The following is an 8,645-nucleotide window of genomic DNA, read 5'->3' on the forward strand; positions in this document are numbered from 1 at the left end:
TCATGCCGAAAGCGCGCATGCTCACACACACGCGCGCGCGCATGCTGTCACACACACGCACACATAAACGGGGAGAGAGAGAGAGCGGTCTATGTCAACATACTTTTTTATCGTTGGGCTTTTCATGGGAAGCAGCAAGTCTTTACAAGTCAATAGGGGCAAGTCCTAGTCAAAGTCCGAGTCATTTATGTTCAAGTCCAAGTCGAGTTGCAAGTCTTTTTATATTTTGTCAAGTCGAGTCTAAAGTCATCAAATTCATGACTCGAGTCTGACTCGAGTCCAAGTCACATGACTCGAGTCCACACCTCTGGTAGACTGTGTCAGGAAAAACACGTCATTAAAATGAACTAAAACTCAGCAAATACTCGACAAAGAAACATGTGAGATGTTTCTAAAGAAAGCTTGATATGTCTACTTTTGCATTAACCAATATAAGTCGAAAACAAATAATCTTTCAAGTAATTCGTATAAAAGTAAGGGCAGGTACTGATTCTCCTGTCGCCTCATTACAGCGAACGTGATCCCGCCCGCAGTGAAGGCGCATTTCATATGGAAATGAACTGAGGTGAGCCAGCCAGGTGATAATGTAAACGCTCCCCGAGACATGGCATCAAACGACAAGCTTTATTATAGTTACTTATTTTGTTTGAACGATGGCATGCTACACGGGTGAAGAAGCACAATATAAAAATAATATAAAAATAAACAATATAAAAATTAAAATATATAAATAAACTTATTTTTTCTCAGATTCTTTCTTGAAACTCTTAGTCACATACCTGTCTGATGGCTCATTATGCAGGTCTTTGTCTTCTCTGGTGTTACTCTCTGCATAGTAATGATAGTTCACGCCTTCTCGCATAAACTATTTTCACACAGAAAGTGACTTAGAAATTTTAATTCATAGAATTGTTTTTTTGTGAGTACCCAGATAGCAGGCAGTAATCGGCCCGAGCTCGGCTGCCCTCCGGCGCCTCCGGCTCCGACTCGGCATCGGCGAGTGTTATTCGGGCCGAGTGCGGCCCGCAGCTCGCTCGCGCACATGCGGTTGTGATGCGGCTGTAAAGCACTGGCCCGATTCCGGTCAACCATATCCGGCCTGAGTCTGTCTGTAGAGTCCTGGCCGCCTCTGGCAAGGACTCGGCTGATGGCAACCGATTAAGTTCTTATTTTATCTAGCAATCTGTTAGCTCCACGTTTAATGATAATTTGAGAAAATATTAATGGTACGATAGCAAAAAAAAAATAATAATAATATTTAGTGTGGATGGTCGCAATGTTTAGACGCAAACAAAACAATATTATTTATAAATAGATTATACATGTCATCTAGAGAAAAACTATGTAAAATTCGCTTATTTTTGAGATAGCACGCTCCTGTGCTGACTGTTTTTTTTTTTAAAGCAGAAGTTGGTTTCATAATAAACACATGCGTTACTAAACTCCTGATCCAAACTCCAATCCAGACGGTGGCGGTAATGCTCCAAAAAGCTGGTTGTCAACCACCATGGCACGAAGATCACAAGAAGAAAAAGTTTGGTTTTTTCAAAGACTTCACGTGGAGTCCGGTCAGAAAGGTAAGCTTTTTACTGCTTGTGTTCTGTATAGTTAGCGAATTTAGAGCTTAAAACATTTCCACGGTGTTTGGTTGTAACAGCGTTTAGTAATTTAAAACAGTTTGATACGAAATGTAACTTGCTTTAAGAAACACGACTGGAGCTAATGTATGCTAACGCTAACAGTTACAAACACGTCTGAAAGTTCCTTTTCCTTTTACACAATGTTAGATTGTAACGTGTGTAGTAACTGAAAACTATTTTAATTATTTTAAAGAAATATGAAACGAATTTGTGTGTATGCTAACTTTGCGTTAAAGAAAGTTTCTGTAGACGAATCCATTAACTAACTTGGCAAAACGTGTTTTTTTCCTGATTTAACATTATAAAGTACCGTGGATGTTGAAAAAATCATTGTACAGGCGTATACTTATCCAACAGTATTAATTCTGTGATTATGTGTAAATAAAAACTAATCGTTTTGGATTAATAAAATATTTGTTGTTTATCTTGTTTATGCAGTTAGTCAAGAAAAATGATCGAAACTCGACTGTTTACTATTCTCTTTAAATTATCCAAGAGAAATATATTACTATGCACTTTAATTCATATGTGTTAGCCTATGTGAATCAATTATATCTTTTGATCAAGCTGTAATGGTCAGTTAATGTAAAACTGAACGTCTTAAAGCAGAGTTTGATGTTTTTTATGTTATTGACAGTGATAAATTCTGATTTAAATGAATGGGTAACAATATTTGTTGGTTAAGTCTTATTGTTCTTGTTTAACAAAGGTTAGTGAGATCATTTTGCAGCACATCACGACCATAGAAGTCAATGGCACACTCTTTTGAACGTGAATAGGCATGTTATAGTTGTGTGCTAAAAGTCCATTATAAGCTGTAAACTGCTGATATATTTCAACATATATTAGGCTTTTCAGACATTACATTACTAATTGCTTCACAAACAGCTGAAATGGTTTATTGTTATTGGCTATCATCAAACATTTTTCACAATGGTAGGTTAATCTTCATGGGTACAGAATAATGCATGTGCTTGGCCATCTTACAAATCTATGTCTCAGATTCATAAGGCTGTCACTCTGCATGAATCTCCGAATAAATCTTGTGCAACCTTCTGTGTACTGATTATTCACACTATAGGTATTATATGCATTAATTAACTTTGATAGTATTTCAGGATTTGAACTTTTCTTTACGGGAGGTTAACAACAATGTGATGTTTTATTATAGATGCATATGAGGAAGCTCGACTCAAACATCCACAAGCTACTGAGATTTCTGACTGGTAGACAGATGAGGATGATGATCGCCTGTCATACACCTAAAGACAGAACAGGTTTGTTTGCAATTATTTTAAACACATACTGTCAACATTATGTCATTGATCTATTACAACCTGTGAGTTTTGCCCTGGCACTATACTAAAGTGATGTTTTGTTTTGTAAATGTATCTGATCAAGGGACAGTATAGACACATCTATACCATGATGAAGAAAAATTACTTGGAACAAAGAGGCTGGAAAAAAGGCAGGTATGAAGATTTCAGAAATCAATGCAGCACCACAAGTACCATCACCATCAATGACTATGGCAGAAATCTTAAGACCACCATGAAGATGCACAGATACTGTACATTCCAGTACACCAGGCGTGTCCAAACTACGGCCCGCGGGCCGCAGGCTTTTTATAAATATCAATAGAATCTGGCCCGCTATACAAAAATGAACGTAATTCAATAAATAACCACCGGGTGTCGCTATTACATGCATTCAATTAAGCAGCAGTTCTTGTTATGATCTATCTATCTATCTATCTATCTGTCTATCTGTCTGTCTGTCTGTCTGTCTGTCTGTCTGTCTATCTATCTATCTACACACAGTTGAAGTCTGAATTATTAGCCCCTCATTGATTTATTTCTTCTTTGAACCATTTTAAGGTCAAAATTATTAGCCCCTTAAGTCTTCAGAACAAACCATTGTTATAAAATAACTTGCCTAATTACCTTAACTTGACTAGTTAACTTGATTAACCTAGTTAAGCCTTTAAATGTCACTTTAAGCTGTAAAGAAGTGTCTTAAAAATATCTAGTCAAATATTATTTACTGTCATCATGGCAAAGATAAAATAAATCAGTTATTAGAAATGAGTTACTAAAACTAATATGTTTAGACATGTGTGGAAAAAAATGTTTAACTCTCCGTTAAACAGAAATTGGGGAAAAAAATAAACGGTGGCTAATAATTTAGGGGGGCTAACAATTCTAACTTCAACTGTATATATATATATATATATACACACACACACACACACACACGTGTCTGTGTGATGTATGTAAAATTTGGCCCGCGACAACGTTTGTTTTTTTGCATCTGTCCCTCGGTACACCTATGAACATTTACAGTCTTTGTTCTAGTGCAGTTTGAGATCAAGACAGAACTTATTGCATCTCGTGATGTCTTTGTAAGAATTGAAGACATCACTAAATTTGTTAAGGTTTAATGCAGCTAGAAAGTAAAGATCAACTAGAGAATATCAGCAGTGTCTAACCCACTGCTGTATTTACAGAAGTTGTATGAGAATAAGCTACAGGTTGATTTATACTAATCTGTTATTTTTCTTTTTTTAGCACGACTGACTGAAGTTTTAAAATCATGCAACGTCATAAAGCAGCAGCTGGGCCTGATTCACACAAAACCAAAACAGACGTGATGAAATTCCAGATGTAAACACATTTGACCTTCCTTTGGTTAATTTGATTTGGAAAAGCTTGAAAATCAACTAAAGGAGCAGCCCGAACAAATGAAGAAACTGGTAAGTTCAAGCTCTTGCTAATTTCAAAGTGTTTAAGGTTAATTTGTTTTTTTTTTAATTGTTTTTTTTTTTTTTTGCTTCGTAGGTAGCCTACTTTTTTCCTAATTTTTTCTTTTTTTTTTACATTAGTACTTGTTCACTACTAATTATCTGTTTATCTTTTAATCACAGATGGAGTGAGGACAAATGTCCATACCACGCCACAGATAAAGAAGTGGAAAAATGCATTACAAGGTAGCTACAACTTGCCCCTGACAGGGATGGAGGAAGAAAGAAGAGAAAGCTAATGTGTCAAATGTCTACATCACTATTTTGTTTTATTTTTTAAACAACATTTTAAGTGTTTTAAGATGTTCCCTGATACTTGAACAATTTGTTTCTTTCATTTGCATTTATATATATATATATATGTATATGTATATATATATGTGTGTGTGTGTGTGTGTGTGTGTGTGTGTGTGTGTGTATATATGTATGGTATGTATGTATGTATGTATGTATGTATGTATGTATGTATGTATGTATGTGTGTGCGCCAAATTCTGAAGAAACATCTTGATACATTTTTAATAAACGTAATACAAATAAAATTATAAATATAAAATTGCACAAGACGTGTATATATATGAAATGTATAATCATCTCACTCATGTCTTGCTGTTTGTGCAATTGATTTTGTTCAAGTTTATTTAAAAATAAGTTTGACTTGTTTGTTTATTATTATTTTAATGTTTTATTAAAAAAATGTTTCAAGATGTTTCTTCAGAATTCTGCAGTACTTTTTACAAGTTTGACTTGGATATTTTACGGATTGTCATTGGTATTTTTAAGATGTTTCTTGCTATATCTTAAATTGGTTTCTATATTTAGGTTTATATAAAATTTAGCTGTTTTTTACAAATTTTTAATTCAAGTCTATTGGGAAAACAGGGTTGTTTTAAAAACATCTGTGTTTGTGTGTAATTTTTAGAATTTTTGTTTAAATATTTCTGTGTGTCATTATTGTGTTGTTTTATTGTTGTTTTTATTTTGATATTCTTGTGCACCACAAAATTATTTATAAAATTTTAGTACTATTTGTTTTCTTGCTATCAATAAACGTTTAACATTTATTTATTTTGTCATTTGTCTGATTATTTTCGTTACAGAATATGTATGCAGTTTGCACTTTATTCAAAGGTTAAACGCAGTGCTTACACTTTGTGTTTACATTATAGCCTGTGTTTGCTGTTATATAAATTCAAATGGTTGTAATACCATATATCAAGTACCAATGTAATACCAAAAGGTTTTATGAGGTGTATAAATACGGAGTCGCGCCAGCTCCGGGCCGCAGCGCACATTACCCTCGCGCCGTTTCCGGCGCGGATGCGCATCGTCGGCTCGCTTACGGCCGCCGCATCTGGCCCGCTTGATTCGGGCCGGAATCGGGCAGTGAGTCCACAGGCATCCGGCCCGAGTCCGGCAGCCGAAGTTGGGCCGAGGGGTAAGTCTCCGGCAGGCGACAATCTAGCCGGAACTGGCCCGAGTGTATTTTGCTATCTGGGTAAGTGAACAAGATGATTCTCACATCATTTTGAAGCAAAAACACTAGACTACCAGATCCAGTTCTCAAAAGTCTTGTGCACAAATGTTCTCTGTGTGTTTCACGGCCTTGTTTCAGTGACTTCAAAATTTTAGTTTTTCATTAACCACGCATAAACGTTTCTTTCTCAAAAACACAAACACATACAAACATGCTGCTTAGGTATTATTGTAAACCAACTTGTGCTGTTTACAGTGTTATCACACATTAGCTATTAAAATGTTTTTAAGATACTGAAAACAACACAAATGTCAGTGCATGTCAAAACTTCTCCAGAGCCCCAAAACACCCTCAGACCCCAGATGGTTAAAAGTCATTTAATTAGGCAATAAAACAATGCATTACAAAAACATTTTAAATGTATAAATAAATATACACTTTTATTACTGTATTTTTATTTAATTCATGTTTTAAAGGCTGATTAATCAAACAGTAAAAAATTGTATTAATAAATCACAAAACACATTTTAAACAGCTTTTTAAATAAGCATTTGGCAAATGCTTTTCTCCCTATTTGCCGCTTGGTTTTCTTTTTCTTTTGCCACATGCTTTTCTCAAATTAAAAATAAATCAAGTTAAAAATGGCTTTGCTGTAATGAGCTATTGTTTTCCTCTGTTAGAAAAAAAAGACAGTTAACAGTTTTATCTAGATTAAATGATTGTGGTGATAAAGATTTTCTTGAAGATATAGAACAAAATGAACTTCGTATTTTGCCATCAGAGTTGGATGACTACTATACAGAGAAAGCTAAAGGAGCTTTACGATCTAGAGTGAAATGGATAGAGGAGGGGGAGAAAAATTCTTCATATATTTTTTTAAATTTAGTAAAGCATAGGCAAGCTTCAAAAACTATTAATAAACGTAGCATAGATAACGATGTAAGTGAAGAGAAAACTTTGATTGATGATCACATCTATTCATGTTAATATATGAATCAAAATTTAATGAGAGTGATTGTGACTTTTTCTTTTCCTTTTTAAAAGATAAAGTTTCTATTATAGATGACAGCTTCCGTGAAATGATGGAATCTGACATTGTTATCTCTGAACTTGATGTTGCTATTTCTAAAATGTCCAATTGAAAATCCAGGCATATACGGAATTACAGTTGAGTTTTATAAACATATTTGGCCAGAGATGAGATTTTTAGTGTTTGAAGCACTTAAGAAAAGTAAAGAGAAAGCAGAACTATCGACTTCTATGAAGCAGATTTTAATAATTTTAGTTCCAGAGCCAAGCAAAGACAAATTATTTTTAAATAATTGGAGACCCATAACTCTTTTGTCCAATGATTTTAAATTGCTCTCTCATGTATTTGCCAATAGACTCAAAAAAAGGTATAGGCGAGATAATTAATGAAACACAATCAGCTTTTATTGTATTAAATTTATTTTTTATTGTATTATCTTTTATTTTTAATGTATTAAAGGGAGAATTATTCAGAATGATACTTGATATGCTCGATTATTTAATTCCTCAGACAAGTTTATTTCTATTTCTAGACTTTTTCAAGGCATTTGATACCCTTGAGCATCCTTTTTTGTCTTTAGAAAGTCTTTAGAAACTTTTGGGTTTGGTCCGAGCTTTTGTAGGGTAATTTCCATGTTCTATACTGATATATTCAGTGGTAAATCCCTGAATTCAGGATCATCTCCTAGAGTTTACATCAAAAGATTAATCCATCAAGGATGTCCCATCTCACCTTTACTTTTTAATATAGCTGTTGAACTTATGTCATTATATTAAATCAGAGTACACTTTAGGTATTAATATACTTGGTAGGACTTTTACTTTAAGTCAGTTTGCTGATGACACTCTATTAATTCTTAAAAATAGGGAGGTGCTCCTTTTAGCTCTTGTCAAAGTTTCTGTTTCCTAAAGCTTCTGAACTCACCTTAAACCTAAGAAAATGTGGAATATTAACTATTCAGAATTGTACTTTAAGAGAGTTAGAAGGTATTCTAGTAAAAGAAGAAGTTAAATACTTGGGAGTTACCATCACCAAAAATTCTGTTAATAGAGAATGTGCAAATTTTAATACTAAAATGGAAGGGATGAAAAAATCCCTAAATCATTGGATAGCTAGAGACCTTTCCATACAGGGTAAAATTATTTTGACTGGGATTATCTAAAATTATATACTTAACTTATCCTTTATATACTCCTCCCAAAATAGTTAAATCTATTAATTTAACATTTTTTACATTTATTTGTAAAAATAAATCACATTATTTACGTAAGAATCATATGATCAAAGAGTAAGAATATGGAGGTTTGAAAGCTATTAATTTTGAATGTCTTCATTGCACTTTTAGAGTTAAATGGTTGAAACAGTGTTTAAGCCTTATTCAATATGGTATCATATCCCAAATAATTTGTTTAAAAAAATGGTGGCCTTGAATTTGTATTAAGATATGATTATGATTGTTCAAAACTTCCTTTGATGCTGTCTAATTTTCAATAGCAAGAACTACTTTTTTGGAAAATTATATTTACCTATAATTTTCCCCTCATAAATCCACTCTTTGAAATAAAAGGGCTGTTATTATTAACAGAAAATCATTGTTTAAAAGTGACTGGTACAATAAAGGCATTATATTCATTAATGATTTGTTAGATGAAAATGGACTGCTACTATCTCATAACGAATTTTTAAATAAATATAGAGT

General features: G+C 33.6%; 1 protein-coding gene and 2 long non-coding RNA genes across 9 annotated transcripts in view; 2 read left to right on the forward strand and 1 right to left on the reverse strand.

The window, feature by feature from the left end:
• LOC148682349 (uncharacterized) overlaps positions 1-8,645 on the forward strand; it is a 771,506-nt gene that overhangs the window by 723,327 nt on the left and 39,534 nt on the right. The gene's annotated exons all lie outside the window — the stretch shown is intronic.
• The window catches only part of LOC147845236 (uncharacterized), a 934,973-nt gene that overhangs the window by 195,472 nt on the left and 730,856 nt on the right, over positions 1-8,645 (reverse strand). The window lies entirely within an intron of this gene.
• LOC141381893 (uncharacterized) lies at positions 3,007-5,310 on the forward strand. The gene is made up of 3 exons (XR_015942898.1): positions 3,007-3,112; positions 4,208-4,392; positions 4,564-5,310. It is a non-coding gene; the product is annotated as an uncharacterized LOC141381893 (long non-coding RNA).

The sequence above is a fragment of the Danio rerio genome, chromosome 4, assembly GCF_052040795.2.
Source record: "Danio rerio strain M-AB ecotype USA chromosome 4, GRCz13ab, whole genome shotgun sequence".
NCBI lineage: Eukaryota > Metazoa > Chordata > Actinopteri > Cypriniformes > Danionidae > Danio > Danio rerio.